Consider the following 17,539-nt stretch of genomic DNA (forward strand, 5'->3'; position numbering starts at 1 on the left):
GCCCAAATTCCCATCTCTAATACAAGATGAACAGCACTTACATAAGTCCCAAATATGACAAAATAATCATTTGTTGGACAAAATCTCTGAATAATGTGTCAAAATGATTAAAATATTAAACCGCAACCTAAATGATTTAAACCTAAGTCGGTTCAAATTTTCTAACCCTAATTTAAACTTTAATATATTATTTATTTAGTTTGATACAAATTATAAATAGTTTATACTCTTTAAATGATTTTCAATTTCAAACGTGTGTCATCTATACTCAACGATGTGTCACTCTTATAAACTTAAAAATCGTATAAATAAGGAGTTCCTATACCAAACGAACCTTGCACACCTTGAAAGGGAATTCCAAGTGAACCGCCGGTCGGTAACATTGTTCTCCTTCTAGTTAGTTCCCATTCTAAAAGCCTCCTTAAACCCCATTACTAAAAATTCTCAAAACGACGTTAAATTCTTGAATTTTCAAATCAGATATCTAAAGATCTTCCGTTCTTTCTTATGCTTGAGAATGGCGGCGATCCGTAGAGCTTCCCTCTTACTCGTTTTTGCTTTCCAGAGCCCTCGCTTCTACTACCACTTTGCCTCGGTGGCCACCACAACCCACCGGCGCTTTCTCTCAGGCGGCGGCATCAGTGGCAATTGCGGTTCGTACGGCCGCCGCTCCGGGAGCCGTTCTCTCGGCTTCGCCGGAGCGCTCGCTGCAGTCGCGTCGCTGTCGTTTCAAAGGTCTATGCTAAGGAACAAGCCGCCGGCTGATTTGGTTCTAGATGTTGTTCTTTATCAGTTTGTTTCGTTTTTTGCTTTGTAATTCGTGTGTTTTATTCTGTTATTTGATATCTGCTACTTGAATCAACTTTGAATCTAATTTTGGTTACTTTTTGAGCATCTGTTGCTTACATTTTGCCTTGTACTGGCTGCATTCAAGAAACTTAAGTGAACAGGGTATGGTGTGTGATATAATAAGAAGGCTTAGAGATTGATGATATTTGAATTGGGGAGCTGAAATACTATACAATGGCAGAATTTGTAGAGGTGGATTGCTGATTTTGAGGTCATTTGATTGAATAACTGATGGTTAGTAAGTAGGATATATTAGACAGAGTCACAGAGAGTCTTTGAAAAAGGATCAGTTTAAGGTTGGTTCGAAAGGTTGATGCTTGTCTGTTTTTGTGTTCTAGATAGGTTTCAGATAATATGGGACCTCCTGGAAAACAAATTTTCAAGTGAACTCATATTATCCAAATGACATATTTAAATTGAAAAAAAAAAAAATGCTATCTAAGTCTAAAAAATTGGTTACAATGTACTTTCACCTGTTCAGCTTATAAAACAATTTAGGTTAATACAATGTGCTGATGCTTAAGCTCACATATTGTAAATTGGTTTGTAATTATTTGAGCTTGACTTTTGGAGATTTGTAAAGAAATTTAATTCATTTATAACATTATTATATTACATTTTTGAGATTCCATTTACTTTGAATATTAATTATGCCTCATGGTGTTAGATGGGTTGATAATCACTTGGTGCATGTCTTATCCTAACATAATACTTATTAGGCGCTTGAGTCCTTTGACTATATAACAAGCAATGGTAAGATTATTCTGAAACGTATCTATGTATTTGTAGACATTGTACGATTAAATTTTCCTTTGAACTCAGTAATGGCAAAAAGCATTCTTCAATGTATTTCCATCCGAAATCTCTTCAACAAATCTTTTATCAAATATTATTATTGTAATAGTCATCAATTATATTTAGATCATAACTAATTCTTCAGTTGTTTTTTTTTTTTGGGGGGTGGGATTAATTTTTATTGGATTATGGTGTACTTTTCTGGGTTTTGAACTTCTTTGATGTAGTTGGTTTTTTTTAATCATATTTTGTAATGCAGGTAATTTTGGCTTTACAGAAAAAATTACTGTGAAATATAATACTACACGCAACGCGATGACGTATGTCCGTACAACAAATATCTATCTTTTTTGCACAAATAATAATGTGTTTCAAGAAGAAGAAACAGACTTACACACAATTGTTGTGATATTTGAATAATACTATGTGCACTAACTATTTTTATACTAATTCAAGTACTAAAATTTAAAATTTAAAATTCCTCAAAAGAAAAAAAAAAATTCAAATTTCGGCGTTTTATACTTGAAATAGTACAAATTGGTTAATACATATACATTACTCGTGATATTATAGTTTTTAAATCTTTTTTTCTCTGTAACACATGAAATCATCAAAACTCAACAAACTCAAGTGAAGCCAGCATCAACCAAGCAAGAATATGACCTAATATCAAATATATACTTGCATTATCTTTTCAAAAGCTAAAATTTGACAGGAGATGGAGACCTAAAACAACCAAGCAGGTAACCGTAAGAAAAATATTGTTTAGAATTAGGGAAAAAAAAAAAAAAAAACTTTAGAAAAAATCATAAACGTAAATAAATCAAATCAACTGGCTCAAAACACGTACACTTTCTATACCAAACAATAGTGGCAGCCGTAAGTGCGGCCTTTTTGACATCATAGCCAGCCAAAAAACATCCAGAATAACGCCGATTAAGCTAACTTTTTGTTATACAAAGAACGCATCGTTTAGCTTCAGAATCCTAGAGTCGTCTCTATCGTCCATCTCTTTCTGCGTCTATTAAAACAGGGCGGGGTGCAGAGGTTTTGGGGGGAACAATAAAGGAGACGTTTGGGCTTGGGTTAAATAAAAGAGCATTCGAAATTTGAATTAAAAATACAAACCGGAGAAGAATCCACAGTCCCTCAGGTTATCAAAATCACAATGCGCCCTTCAGGTTTTTGAAATATATTATTATATTTATTTGTGATTCCAAAATAATTTTAAACTACAAAAATAGGATTAGAAATTATGAACAATAATAAAATTTGAATTATTCATAAACAAATATGTTGGTGTCAAAATCTCACATCGATATGAGACGAGGGTCTTAGTCGTTATATAGTACAAAAACACACTAACACTCAAAGGTGCATTTTCAAGACAAAATGTATGCCCTTAAAACCCAAAGCGGATAATACCTTTACGAACCTACCTAACATGTATTGGAGCTAGCAATATTCAAAAATATATGGAGGAAAATAGATCCTAATACATTTGGGAACAAGTTTTTTGTCGGTTCGCCCACACACTACAATATCCAATACATTCACGAGACTAAGTTGTCCTTTAAGGACAGGTTGACAAACGACACAGCATAGCATTAAAAACATTGAATTCACTAAATAATGCAATCAGTGGTTAGTGACAAAATTGTATAGAATTAATAATTACAAATCATAAATAAATGCAATATACTCCACTTAAATAAGCGTAAGTAAAACAATTGAATAGTTGTAATGTTACTTAACATTAATTTAAAAAAAAAAAATTGTCAATTAATTTAATATAGTAACTTAAATATATACTAATTGATCAAAATATGGTCGATGTTGGTCAATGGTCTTGACTACTGTTTGACCTGACATTAACTACTAACCCGTTTCAATTTAACTTTTTTTAGTTAAATGATAATTGAAAAATATATTGGTTTTTAATAAATAAATTTTTTATTAGAAAAAAATTATACAATGTAATCATACACCAAATATAGGACAGTATAAAAATAATAAAAGCAATGTTCTACTACACCATCAACAATATTTAGCATGACATTAAATAAATGTAATTTTATGTTATGCTATGCAATTACCTATACTATGCTATGTTGCATACAAAACATAATTAAGAATAATTCCACGACACAATATAAGATAATCCATTATTAACATGGTCTTGATATGTTTAAATAATAGTTATCTTATTATATTTTAATTTCTTTTTCTATTATCAATTTAATCTAATAATGAAACTAATCTCAAGATCAAATTTTTTGCCCTTAAAACTAAGATCACGACAAGTTCAAAAGCAACTAAATACCAAAGAATGTTGGTGCATACTAAAAGTTAACAAGTTATCCGTTAGAGAGAACGAGAAAAAAATTGAAGGGGTGAAAGGTTAAGTTTCTGAACAAAGGGGTGTAATAAAAGAATCAAGATTTACTTTCAGATTTTAATTTTTTTGCTTAAAACCCTAGTAAAACCCAGCTCTTCTTCAAAAGTCTCAGGCACATAAGCTTCAAGGTTCAGTTTTCTTCTACACTCGCCAAAACAAGTCAGCGACGAGGTATTCCTCTTCACAACCTTCTCACGTCGAACACCTAACCATAATCCCTCTCTCTAATCCTCCACGTATCCTCGCCCACGTTTCAATTTCCTCGCTCCGGTTTCGCCGCTACAGTTCCTCCGTGGCGGTGGATGCTGTCACGGGATGTACACAGATTCGCCAAGTGAGTGAGACAGCCCCATCCATTGCTTCCAAGGCCGTTCAAACCGCTTCAAACCTGTCCAGCAAAAGAAACAAGTCAAATTTGTTAAGGATGAACTATTACAGGATGTTGAAATGAAAAGAGGCGATGGATGTGGCCAAGTAAGCACTTGAAAATTTATATTCTCTTCTTCAAGTTGAATCTCTATCTTGCCAATGATTTTATGGCGAAAAAACATCTTCTAGATTGATATGAATCTGACAGTTGTTAGAGGGAAATTAGACCTCTAACAGCTCATGTATTGAAACCTAGAAGAGATACTAAAGTAGAATGTAGTTTGAGAAAATCTGACAAAAGTATTTCCTTCGTATTGGGAAGCCACTTTTTGATTTTGGCAATTGTAGGGAACCAAAATGCTTAGGGATGCATCAAGTTAAATATTTGATTTTTGTGCTTAGATGTTCTTGAGGATTGTTTTTCAAAGGTTTAGGCTTCCAAGGCAAGCATGGAGGTGAATTTTGATGGCTGACACCTGATGCATAATTATGAAGGGTTAGAACATCTTGAGACTAGTTGTTATTGACCAGTGTGTAATGGATAATCATATGGCTTCAGGGCTTTTGCTGCAGCCTAACACTTTTATCTATCATACTTTATTGCTGTGTAATTTTTTTAAGGTTTGAAAGTTAATATAATTTACAATACTTTATGACTTGAAGGAACTATTGATCAACCTATTCAGTGTGGTATGACTGGACTTTAACTCATTGGTCTATGAGACACAAAAAGTAAAAATAAATAGAATGAACATTATTTGTTAAGACTCAAATGGAAACTTTTTGCATTAGGTGTTTTTAGATTGAATCAAGTTCCCAGAATCTATGGTTTAAGGATAAACTAATTCAAAGCAAACAATTCAAAAATTTGACTCTCTTTCACTTCTGTTCGCAGATGCAATTTCTTAACTTCGCTAGAAATTAATATGTCTAAAGTGTAAGGAAGAGGTCCTAAAAGTTCTGGTGGGTGACTTGAAAGAAGGAGGAGACTGGATTCTCTGAGTAGTGTGCAATCATCTCTAGCTCCATATTTTTTTTTTAAATTGGAAACTGAAAATTGTTGGAAAGAAGTAAAATGAGATGCAAAATTGGCCAGTTGTCCACAAATAATAAATAAATAAATCCCTTGGGGGACAGAAACTATAAAATATTGAATGTTGCTCACCTGCCATCTCACATGGGTTTTAGGTCTCAGTAGTTTTTGTGTTCAAAGATAATTTTATTCACCTTGCTGTCGTTGAATATATTTTATTATATCTATTTTTTTATGGAAACAAAAATATTCGTTCAATATATCCCTGCATTTCATGTGCCATTGAGTTGTAGGGGTCATTGGTTATGTTGGTGAAAACTTATTGGTAATTCTTTAAATTGTGCTCAAAAGCAGTATAATGCTGGCCCTTCACCTCCTCCTAAATAGCTGACATGATATATAAATCACTGTTCCGATTTTATGCTATACTTTTTGTATGTGGTAATACACTATGCTCTGTAGTGGTGTATTTATCTCGGATGTGATGATGTCTCAATCCAACAAATTAGGACAAGCAACCCTGACGACCCCCTTTTTATAGTTATAATTAAGTTATTGCATACCAACTTGTCACTCTTTTTCCTGTCCTTCACTGGTGCACTTTGTATTGCAGATGCAATCATGTTTTTCTAGAATATGCCGATGCCTAAAGTGCAAGCAGGGGTCCAAAGAGGCTTGCTGTGGACAGGGTAGAATGAAGAAAGGAGATTGGACTGCCCTCAGTAAGTGTTTGGTAGTTCTTTTCAATAACAAGCTATCCTTCTACAAATATTTGCCAAGCTTCTGTATTATATTGTGCATGGGAGCTACATATTGTCTTTGCATGGGAGCTTCTACAAATATCCTTATTGTTTCTTTTTAAATGTGCTCAAAAGCAGTGTAATGCTGGCCCTTCACCCCTCTCCTAAATAGTGCGGACACGATTATTATAAATCACTGTTCCGATTTTATGCTTATACTTTTAGTATGTGGTAATACACTTCATGCTCTGTAGGTGTGTGTATTTATCTCGGATGTGATGATGTTCTCAATCCAACAAATTATGGACAAGCAACCCCTGACGACCCCCTTTTTTATATGTTATAATTAAGTTATTGCATACCAACTTGTCACTCTTTTTCCTGTCCTTTCACTGTTGCACTTTGTATTGTAGATGCAATTTCATGAATTTTTCTAAAAATACGCGATGCCTAAAGTGCAAAGCAGGGGGTCCAAAGAGGCTTGCTGTGGACGAGGTAGAAGTGAGGAAGGGAGAGTGGAACTGCCCTCGGTAAGTGTTTGGTAGTTCTTTTCAATAACAAGCTATCCTTCTACAAATATTTGCTCAAGCTTCTGTATTATCATTTTGGCATGGGAGCTACATTATTGTCAATTAATGTTCTCAATTGTAACCTGGCTGTCGTCAAGGACCAAAAATATAATCTAGTGCTTGACTTTCATTCTGATGTTTAGTCTATCTCTAGGATTGGTGACTTTAGCATGAGCTTTTAGGTTTCCTTATTATTTGCATTATATGTTCATCTGTAAATTTGATCTACTCTCAGCAATTGGCATCTATGTGCTTGCAGGTGCTTTTTCATGAACTTTGCTCGCAATAAAAATTGTTTGCGTTGCCGTGAGCAACGGCCTAATAGACTGCTATATCATGGAGAGTGGGACTGTCCCTCGTGAGTCTCTACCAATTTCTCATGGCTGAGGTTTCGTCTCAAGGTTTAGCGGTAAGTTTTACTAACACAGTTTGCATTCTGTTTCAACAGGTGTGATTTCTTAAATTATAGCAAGAATGAAGTCTGCCTAAAGTGTAAGTCTGGGCGCCCTAAAGAAGCTGCAACAGAGTATGAAGAGCAGGTATGGAGGAGACCTTACTAAAAGATGCATCTGCGAACGCCTGTTAATCACACATGTAGACGATTAGGTGGCTGTCACTGCATTACATAATTACCGAACTCATGTTACATGGGACTTTAATATCGCCCATGGCTAGTATTCTACAAAAAGATTGGTATGGTTGAGTCTTCCTACTACCTGTTCCAAAAGCTTTGCTATGGCTATTACGAGGGCTAACAATTAGTGATGTATAGAATAGAAATGGTATTCCATTATTGTCATAACATCATCGTTTACATAAAATGGAGGAATGNGGCGGGTTGCCATTTTGCAACCCGGCCCGCCCGGGGGTTGCTGGCGGGTTGGGCTCAACCCGGCCCGCCATTAAGGCGGGTCGGGCTGAACCCTCTTTATTACAGGCCGGGTTAGGGTTGACCCGCCTAACCCGGCCCATTTTTTCCACCTCTATTCGTAGCATTATTGCTATGTATTTGTAGACATTGTACGATTAAATTTTCCTTTGAACCTCAGTAATGGGCAAAAAGCATTCTTCGATGTATTTCCGTCCGAAATCTCTTCAACAAATCTTTTGATCAAATTATTATTATTTGTAATAGTCATCAACTTATATTTAGATCTCAACAAATTTCTTCAGTTTTTAGTTTTTTTTTTTTTGGGGGGGGGGGATAATTTTTTTATTTGGATTATGGTGTACTTATTCTGGGTTTTGAACTTCTTTGATGCAGTTGGTTTTTTTTAATCATATTTTGTAATTGCAGGTAATTTTGGCTTCACAGAAAAAAATACTGTGAAATATGACACTACAACGCGACGCGATGTACGCATGTCCTTATCAACAAATATCTATCTTTTTTGCACAAATAATAATTGTTTTCAAGAAGTAACAGATCTTACACATCAATTGTTTTGATATTTGAATAATATTATATGCACTAATTTAAGTACTAACATTTAAAATTTAAAATTTTTCTAAAAAAAAAAATTTCAAATTTTCAATATTAGTATTTGAATTAATACAAATTGATTAATGCATATAACATTATTCGTGATATTTATAGCTTTTAAATCTTTTTTTTCCCTGTAACACAATGAAATCATCAAAACTCAACAAACTCAAGTGAAGCCAGCATCAACCAAGCAAGAATACTAACCTAATATCAATTAATATACTTGCATTTGCATTATCTTTTCAACAGCTAAAATTTGACAGGAGACGGAGACCTAAAACAACCAAGCTAGTAACCGTAAGAAAAATTATTGTTTAGAATTAGAAAAAAAAAAAACTTTAGAAAAATCATTAAAACGTAAATAAATCAAATCAACTGGCTGAACACGTGCCCCTTATAGAAGCATTAATCATTCTACCAAACAATTAGTGGCAGTCGTAAGTCTGGCCTTTTTGTCATCACAGCCAGCCAAAAACATCCGTTTTTGAAACACTTATAGTTAACTGAAAGATGAACAAAAATTGAACTAACTAGAAGGATTTCAAGAGATGATTAGTGATTATCGGAGTCTTCGTTTTCCTTACGGCAAGCAACCTCTAGAATAACGCCGATTAAGCTAACTTTTTGATTTATACAAAGAACGGCATCGTTTAGCTTCAGAAACCTAGAGTCGTCTCTATCGTCCATCTCTTTCTGCGTCTATTGAAAACTAGGGTTTGGGGAGAGGTTTTGGGGGGAACAATAAAGGAGACGTTTGGGCTTGGGTTAAATAAAAGAGCATTCGAAATTTTGAATTAAAAATATAAACCGGAAAATTCACAGTCCCTCAGGTTATCCAAAATTACAATTCGCCCCTTCAGGTTTTTGAAATATATTTTATTACTATTTATTTGTGATTCCAAAATAATTTTAAACTACAAAAATAGGATTTAGAAATTATGTAACAATAATAAACTTTAAATTATTCATAAACAAATATGTTGGTGTCAAAATCTCACATCGATTATGAGACGAGGGTCTTAGTCGCTTATATAGTACAAAAACACACTAACCACCCAAAGGGGCATTTTCAAGACAAAATTGTGCTGCCCTTAAAACCCAAAGCGGATAATACCTTTACGAACCTACCTACCATGTATTTGGAGCTAGCATATATCAACAAAATATATGGAGGAAAATAAGATCCTAAATACATTTGGGAACAAGTTTTTTGTCGGTCCGCCCAATACACTCACAATATCCAATACATTCACGAGACTAAGTTGTCCTTTAAGGACATGTTTGACACACGACACAGCATAGCATTAAAAACATTGAATAGCACTAAATAATGCAATCATGTGGTTAGTGACAAAATTGTATAGAATTAAATAATTACAAATCTAAAATAATGCAATATACTCCACTTTAAATAATGCTAAGTAAAACAATTGCATTAGTTGTAATGTTACTTAACATTAATTTAAAAAAAAAATACGGATGTATTCTAATGTATTCAATAATGCCTACGGACACTGAAAACTGAAAACCGAAATCGTACTGTACCGACCTAGTGTAACAAGCCTCTCATTTTTTTTACAATTTTTTTTTAGTGAACGCCCGTAAATAAATTTGGAAGGCCATTCACTACATGGATGCCCGTCCATATAGATGGACGGGCGTCATACAAAGGACGGCACCCCATTAAAGGATCCGTCCATAAATAAATTATGAAAAAAAAAAAAAAAACTGGATGGGCTGTCCTTCGTTTGGTAAGGGCGTCCATTCTAATGAACACGTCCATACTTAAAAAAAAAAAAAAAAATGTTTGGATGGGCATCCATTATTTTGGTTTATACAAATTAAAGAAAAACTTTGGATGGGACGAGCGTCCGTAAGGAATGGACGCCCGTTCATTACTTAAGTTTTTGTTGGAACTCTTTCCAGTGATAGCCAATCTCATGCAGGATCTCCTGCCATCATCAGCCAACTTTTGGGTCTCCAGCCGTATAGCACGTTTGCATCCTGGTTGAAGTTCTGTAGCTATCCTTATTCTCTCATCGTACTGACTTCCCCGAAAAATTAAAACTCTTGCCTCTCTCAAAAAAACACAGGTGAATGAAGACGAAGAAGTAGAGGGCGGAAGTCTGCACCTTCTTCACTTGCCTCCATGGAAACTTTATTGCATCCATTTGATTTAACAGGTTAGAATTTCAAAACATTGACTTGATATTTAAAACAATACAAAAAACACATCATCATCTTTTATCTTCATTTTACTTTACCTTAACCAACAGTGAAACCACTAAACCAGGGCTTAAAAATCCCGTGAACAACATCTTGGAATGGTTTTGTCACAACCGCCCAATTGCAGTGTTTTTCAAAAACTGTCATTTGAAAAGTCTAAATTAGCCAGTAAGAATTAATATATTTACCTTCATTTAACTATGTCTACTTTCATGGAGTATAAATATCCCTCAAAAGGACCATTACCCACGAAACAAAAGAGTCATAAAGCTTATAAGAAATTAGTCTTCATATGTGTTATTATTTGTTCTCAATTTCAAAGTTTAAGAAGAGAGGCATGGCACTGTTGGCAGGTCTTCGCTGCAAAGGTACGTGTTTTCTTCTTTCCTGAATAGTTAAGAATTTTATGTTTAATGGGACTGAGTTAGGATTTTTATGTGTCTAGTTATCACTCGTTACTGTAAACTATGAGTTTTGTTTTCTTTATGAGTGCTGGGGCGTGGGAAGCTGGGAAGCCATTGGTGATTGAAGAAGTGGAGGTGGCACCTCCACAAGCAAATGAAGTTGCGTATGAAGATCCTCTTATGCCCTTTGTCACATGAGTGTTTATTTGGGAAGCAAGGTAATATCTTCACAGACTTTGGTGGGACGGGAACTTTTTTTTTTTTTTTAAAGTATGGACGGGTAGGACCGGCCCGCTCCCCAAAGTTTTTTTTTTTTTTATTTTCATAATTATTTAGGACGGACGTCTTTAAATGGGGACATCCGTCCCTGTATAGGACGCCGTTCAAATATGGATGGACGTCCATTAATGTAATGATTGTTCAAATTTGATGGACGGCCGTTCACTAAAAAAAAATTGTAAAAAAATGAGCGGGTGTTCACGCTAGGCTAATACACGATTTCGATGCAGTTTTCAGTGTTGTAGCTAGAGGTGGAAAAAGTAAACTCGGCCGCGCCCAAGCCCGCGGCCGAGTTACTTTGTTTGCGCGCCGCGCGGGCTAAACCGCTGCCAGCAAAGAAGAGCCGGGTTAGGCCCGCCATTTTTAAACATCATGGCTGCCCACCCCCGGCCCGCCAGCATACCGCCGGGATGGTGGCGGGCTGGGCGCACGGACCTTCGCCGATTTTCTTTTTTTTTTTGTTTTTGTGTTTTTTTATTTAACTTTCAAAATAATAATTATAATATATGCTTTTAATTAACTTTTGCAAATATCAATAATTCAATTTCAATTTTGTGTTTGAACATTTCCAATATTATTCAATTTTGATACCATAAAATTATAATATAAGAAAATTATTCATTTATCAAAAAATAAATAAGAAATTATAAATTATTGCCTCGTTACAAAACTCACCAAGGAAACCAATGGGAGCACTCTGGTAAGAACAAAGACAGCTGCCTACGATGACAACCACCAATTGCACTGACCACCACAATTACATTTTACAAAAAAAACAACCAACTAATCAGCTCTGGCGCGGCGGTTCAAAGGATCCATTATTTGTATCATTTATATACAAAATTGACGATCTACTAAATCATTGTCGCTAATCGTTTATTTGATGGGCGACGTTCCCAATCCGAAGAATGTGCGACTCATCATTTTTGGAGCAACGTTAGTCCTCTTTCATGTAAAATCCTTCCACTTGCACAAATGTTTGTTCGGATGAGACGGTTGAGACCGGAACAGCGAAAACATCCAAGGCAAGTCTTGATAATACCGGAAAAATACATTTTCTGGTAGTCTACAGATACACGATCAAAGTGACCTGTGAAAACATTTCGTGTCTTTGGGGGTGCCAAGTTGTGAAGTTCTTAATATGCGACTCCATGGGGACCACAGTAGAGTGTTGTTTGTTGTTGTTGTTGGTGGTGGTGGTGGTGGCGTTGAAGAGAGGCTGCCGGCTGTGCTTCGCGATTCGGGTCCTCTTCGGCCTATTCAAGCAATTCAAGAGTTAAGTCTTATTTGCTGTTTCTTCTGCTCAACTTCTCCCCCCCGGATCCACTTTGCTTCTTGCGACTGCCGGGTTTCCTCCAATGACTGTTATTCATATTGGAAACTACTTCGAAAAGGACATTGTTACCTCTCCTATTTGATTGACAAAAATGATTCGTTTGTACGTTTCACTTCCCATTGTTCCCAAGACATTTTCTAAACTGTCATTTATTCTAGAATCAAATATAGACCTAAATACAAGAAAGGACTGCGTTCTCCCATATATTACAAAAAAATTCCATTGCCCTTTGGTGCTTTAACTTTCATTGCTCTGTTTTTTGTACAATACACTCCGGAAAATTGTTTATCATGTAGGGTACCAATGGCCTAGTCGCGATCATAATAATCCAACACCCGCCAACGTGCACCACAGGCGAGCACGGACCCCCCACCACCCAACCCCCCCCGCGTTCACCCCCCAACCACCCACCCCATTATGACAATGAACGCACAGCAAACCCTTCATATCCAATTCAATCTTTTACAACATGCAAAACTACTGCACGGAGCTCTTATTTCGCCCCACATACAACTAATTCTATTACGCATAAGGGCACCAACAATCCGCAAGCATTCCTAACGAAGTTTCTCCCACCCCTCCTACGGCAACCAGATCCACAGGAAAGTCCTTAGGCAAGCAATATCATCGATTTTATACACAAGCTTCGGAAATTCAACACCGCTCTTTTATTACTACAGTAACCCTCTCCAAGATCAGATCCATAATTCTATCACTATTTTTTTTAATTGTTGCATAACACCTAGTCTCACCAATTAAACTCAATAATGACACTGCCACAACGATTGAGTGAAAACACTTCAAAGTGTTATATAAGCGATAATTAGTTTGAAACCAATCTATAGTATACTATTAGAATTGCCAGTATTCAACGACCCCCGACCACCTTATCACTTTACCTACAAACGTCCCCAATCATCGCCCCACGCCAATCTTCTAAAACTCACTAATTTTATTATAGATTTCTAAACCATTATGATTTTTTTTTCCAATCTTAAATCTCTAATCCTACTAACGTTTATTTAATTTAAATGTATTATCACAAAGAATGACTGTACATACAATATAATCCTTGAGCATGCTACCAATCCAAATATCGCGCAGTAGGTAGAAGCACATATATCGGACCAGTATGAAAATTTATTTTTTAATTCTAATTTCATTTTTTAACCAATTTTATTGCACATAATTTTCAGTTCCAATGTTAGCCACCCACCTTTTCAATCCACTGGGAACACAATGAATTTGAACACATCTTTCAAAACTACTATTTTAAAGCACCTCACCCCCCACTGACCTAGGTTGATCCCCCGCTTGCAGCAATATATAAAGTAATGTTCCCCTATCACCCTACATCAGAATTAACGGCCAAGCGCCCAGTACCCATATAGTTATTTGCTGCGCTTGATTACTTTCTCTATTTCCTCACCCCCCTCGCCCCCCCCCCCCCCCCCCCACCCCCATTGGTACGGCCCCGGTTCACCCCCCACCGCCAAACCCCCCCCCCCCCCCCCCTAACTAAATAAATCCTAAAATGTGTTGGGCGCGTTGTGGGTTGACCCCCCATTCCCATACCCCCCCCCCCCCGCAGTCCCCCCTCCCATAATAGTTTATTAGCATGCCTTTTAAAGTACTAGTACCATTACTGAATCTCAACTCTATAACATTTGAACAAATTGCATCTGGCTTTCTTGCTTGAACGCCATGTTTGTCTCGTTAAACTTGTCGAAATGCGCCCAACCCACCGTCTTGTGTCGTGCTCTGTCGCGCTTTCGACAGAGTTGATGATCCCGCCTCAGCTTGAGATGAAGTGGACGAGGACAACGATTACTGAGGACGATTCTAGAACCACCGGGAGCTCCCCCTCGTCTGGACCCACCCCCCCTCACGACGGCAATTTTGCGGTGTATCGGCTTCTGAGACTGGGATTGGGACAGTGGAACTATTTGAATCTTTGCATTCATAGTAAAATCAGGGAGGACTAGGATAGACCCGCAATAGCCAGAGACATTCAGACGACACCTTACTTCCAGAACACAACCGCGCGACGGTCGACCCCAGAAAATATCTATCCATGTAGTTGAAAAAAAAAATGGATGTAGAAGAAATAAAAATTAAAGAAAGAGGAAGTTGGAATATGGAAATTGGAATTTGGAAAATTGGAAATATGAATTAAATTGACAAAAAACTAATAAAAATTAAAATAAGGAGCCAAATGATAAAAAAGAGTAAGAGAATAATGAATAATGAGAGGCACAATCGAGCAATAGAGCCCCAGACACCTCGAGAGAATGAGAGGAATTTGAGTTGAGAAAAATATGAGAGTTTAGGGCCAATTTCTAGAAAAAAATGGGGAAAGAAAATGACGAAAAAGACCCCTCCAAGGCTATAAACGGATTATTTAAGGGTTAAAAGTGAATTTAAAAAACTAAATTAATTTTGCATTTTTTTTTAATTTTTTTTTGGCCAAACCCGACGGAGTTGTGTTTGCCACGCGGTTGGCGCTTGTGCAACAGCAAACCCGCCGCAAACAACGCCTAGCGCGTTGCGCACCGCCTACCCCTCCTGCAGATACGGCCAAAATAGAACCCACGGGCCCGCGCGGCGTTGCCATTTGCAACCCAGGCCGAGGGGCCCCCGCACCGACCCCAAATCCGCTGATGATGCATTTAAGCTCACATATTGTAAATTTGGTTTGTAATTATTTGAGCTTAGACTTTTGGAGATTTGTAAAGAAATTTAATTCGATTTATAACATTATTATGATATTACATATTTGAGATTTCCATTTACTTTGTAATATATTAATTTATGCCTTCATGGTGTTAGATGGGTTGATAATCACTTGGTGCATGTCTTATCCTACCATAATACTTCTGAGGCGCTTGAGTCCTTTGACTATATAACAAGCAATGGTAAGATTATTTCTGAGAACGTATTTCTATGTATTTGTAGACATTGTACGATTAAATTTTCCTTTGAACCTCAGTAATGGGCAAAAAGCATTCTTCAATGTATTTCCATCCGAAATCTCTTCAACAAATCTTTTTATCAAATTATTATTATTTGTAATAGTCATCAACTTATATTTAGATATCAACTAATTTCTTCAGTTTTTTTTTTTTTTTTGGGGGGTGGGATAATTTTTTTATTTGGATTATGGTGTACTTATTCTGGGTTTTGAACTTCTTTGATGTAGTTGGTTTTTTTTAATCATATTTTGTAATTGCAGGTAATTTTGGCTTTACAGAAAAAATTACTGTGAAATATAATACTACAACGCAACGCGATGTACGTATGTCCGTATCAACAAATATCTATCTTTTTTGCACAAATAATAATTGTTTTCAAGAAGAAACAGATCTTACACATCAATTGTTGTGATATTTGAATAATACTATGTGCACTAACTATTTTATACTAATTCAAGTACTAAAATTTAAAATTTAAAATTCCTCAAAAGAAAAAAAAAAATTCAAATTTTCGGCGTTAATACTTGAATTAGTACAAATTGGTTAATACATATAACATTACTCGTGATATTTATAGTTTTTAAATCTTTTTTTTCTCTTGTAACACAATGAAATCATCAAAACTCAACAAACTCAAGTGAAGCCAGCATCAACCAAGCAAGAATACTGACCTAATATCAATTAATATACTTGCATTATCTTTTCAACAGCTAAAATTTGACAGGAGATGGAGACCTAAAACAACCAAGCAGGTAACCGTAAGAAAAATTATTGTTTAGAATTAGGGAAAAAAAAAAAAAAAAAAACTTTAGAAAAATCATTAAAACGTAAATAAATCAAATCAACTGGCTCAACACGTACACTTTCTATACCAAACAATTAGTGGCAGCCGTAAGTCTGGCCTTTTTGTCATCATAGCCAGCCAAAAACATCCANATTCATTCACGGCCTTCAAATATTTGAATTCTTCCCAGTATTTAGATCACCAATTAAATAAAATCAAACTTATAAATACAACAAATTCTTTCATACAAAACCACCGCTAGTTTATTAGAGTTCTTACTTAATCGATAATTTCGAACTCCGGAGGATTATAAAAAAAAAAAAAAAATATTCCATACAACAAATTTCATCCACCATTCCCAAATATTTCAAATCTTTTCCACATCACTCTACACGAAATATTGACTCATGAGAGAGGTGGGGCTCTCTTTGTTTCAATAATACTATGCTTACTCACGATCTTATTAACCATCTTACTATTTTGTGTAAATATAAAGCATAGTACGGGTACCATATGTATAGTATCCGTATTATGCTTTATATTTATACAGGATAGTAAGATGGTTAGTAAGATCGTGAGTAAGCATAGCATTACTCCTCTTTGTTTTAGGTTTGTGACATGGCTAAGCTCTTGTTGGTGCAGTGATTGTACTCCATTAAATCTAGTTTTGCAAATATGAGTAAAGTTTCATTTTTGTATTCGCTTACATCTTCTTGGTAGAAAGAGATGTACAGTGTTTGTGTGTCTCCAATATTACCCTCTTAAAAGGGTAATATTGATGCATGATTTTGACTCCAACAACTTTGCATGTGTAAAATACTAAAAAAGTTTTAAAAATTACACGTGAATGATTATGACAGTTGATTATGGTGCAGAGATTATACATGTTTGCAAGAAACATAAATAATAGATTGACAAGAGAGATTTTTATAGTGGTTTGGATGCTTAAAACGAATCATACATCCACTATTATTTTACTATTCTCTGACTATCTTTCTGATATTGCCTACAAGGTGTACAAAAATAGAGAAATATTTTATTTACAGAGAAAAAATAATGGTTGAAGTTCTCGTTTGTGCCCACCTCTTATATGTCCGGCCCCTTCTTTCTTAAAGAGAGGTGAATGAGTGTTTTTGTAAGTTGTCTTGACATGTGAAGATCACTTCTTAATCCTTATCTTATTAAGAGATATAATTGATATAAAATATATATTTGAATCGATTTGGGTTTTGACAGCTAATACTACTTTATCTTTAAGTGATTGTTAAATTCTAATCGGTGATGCTGACATTAGTGTGT

At 35.7% G+C, this 17,539-nt stretch overlaps 3 non-coding genes across 3 annotated transcripts; all 3 read right to left on the minus strand.

Moving 5' to 3' along the window:
- Positions 1–2,476: 2,476 nt before the first annotated feature.
- Positions 2,477–2,553, minus strand: LOC116140555. The gene has a single exon (XR_004129644.1). It is a non-coding gene; the product is annotated as a small nucleolar RNA snoR113 (small nucleolar RNA).
- A 6,061-nt stretch (positions 2,554–8,614) lies between these two features.
- Positions 8,615–8,706, minus strand: LOC116140552. The gene has a single exon (XR_004129641.1). It is a non-coding gene; the product is annotated as a small nucleolar RNA snoR113 (small nucleolar RNA).
- A 7,595-nt stretch (positions 8,707–16,301) lies between these two features.
- Positions 16,302–16,377, minus strand: LOC116140553. Its single transcript, XR_004129642.1, has one exon. It is a non-coding gene; the product is annotated as a small nucleolar RNA snoR113 (small nucleolar RNA).
- Positions 16,378–17,539: the final 1,162 nt, after the last annotated feature.

The sequence above is a fragment of the Pistacia vera genome, unplaced genomic scaffold, assembly GCF_008641045.1.
Source record: "Pistacia vera cultivar Batoury unplaced genomic scaffold, PisVer_v2 Contig373, whole genome shotgun sequence".
NCBI classification, from domain to species: Eukaryota; Viridiplantae; Streptophyta; class Magnoliopsida; order Sapindales; family Anacardiaceae; genus Pistacia; species Pistacia vera.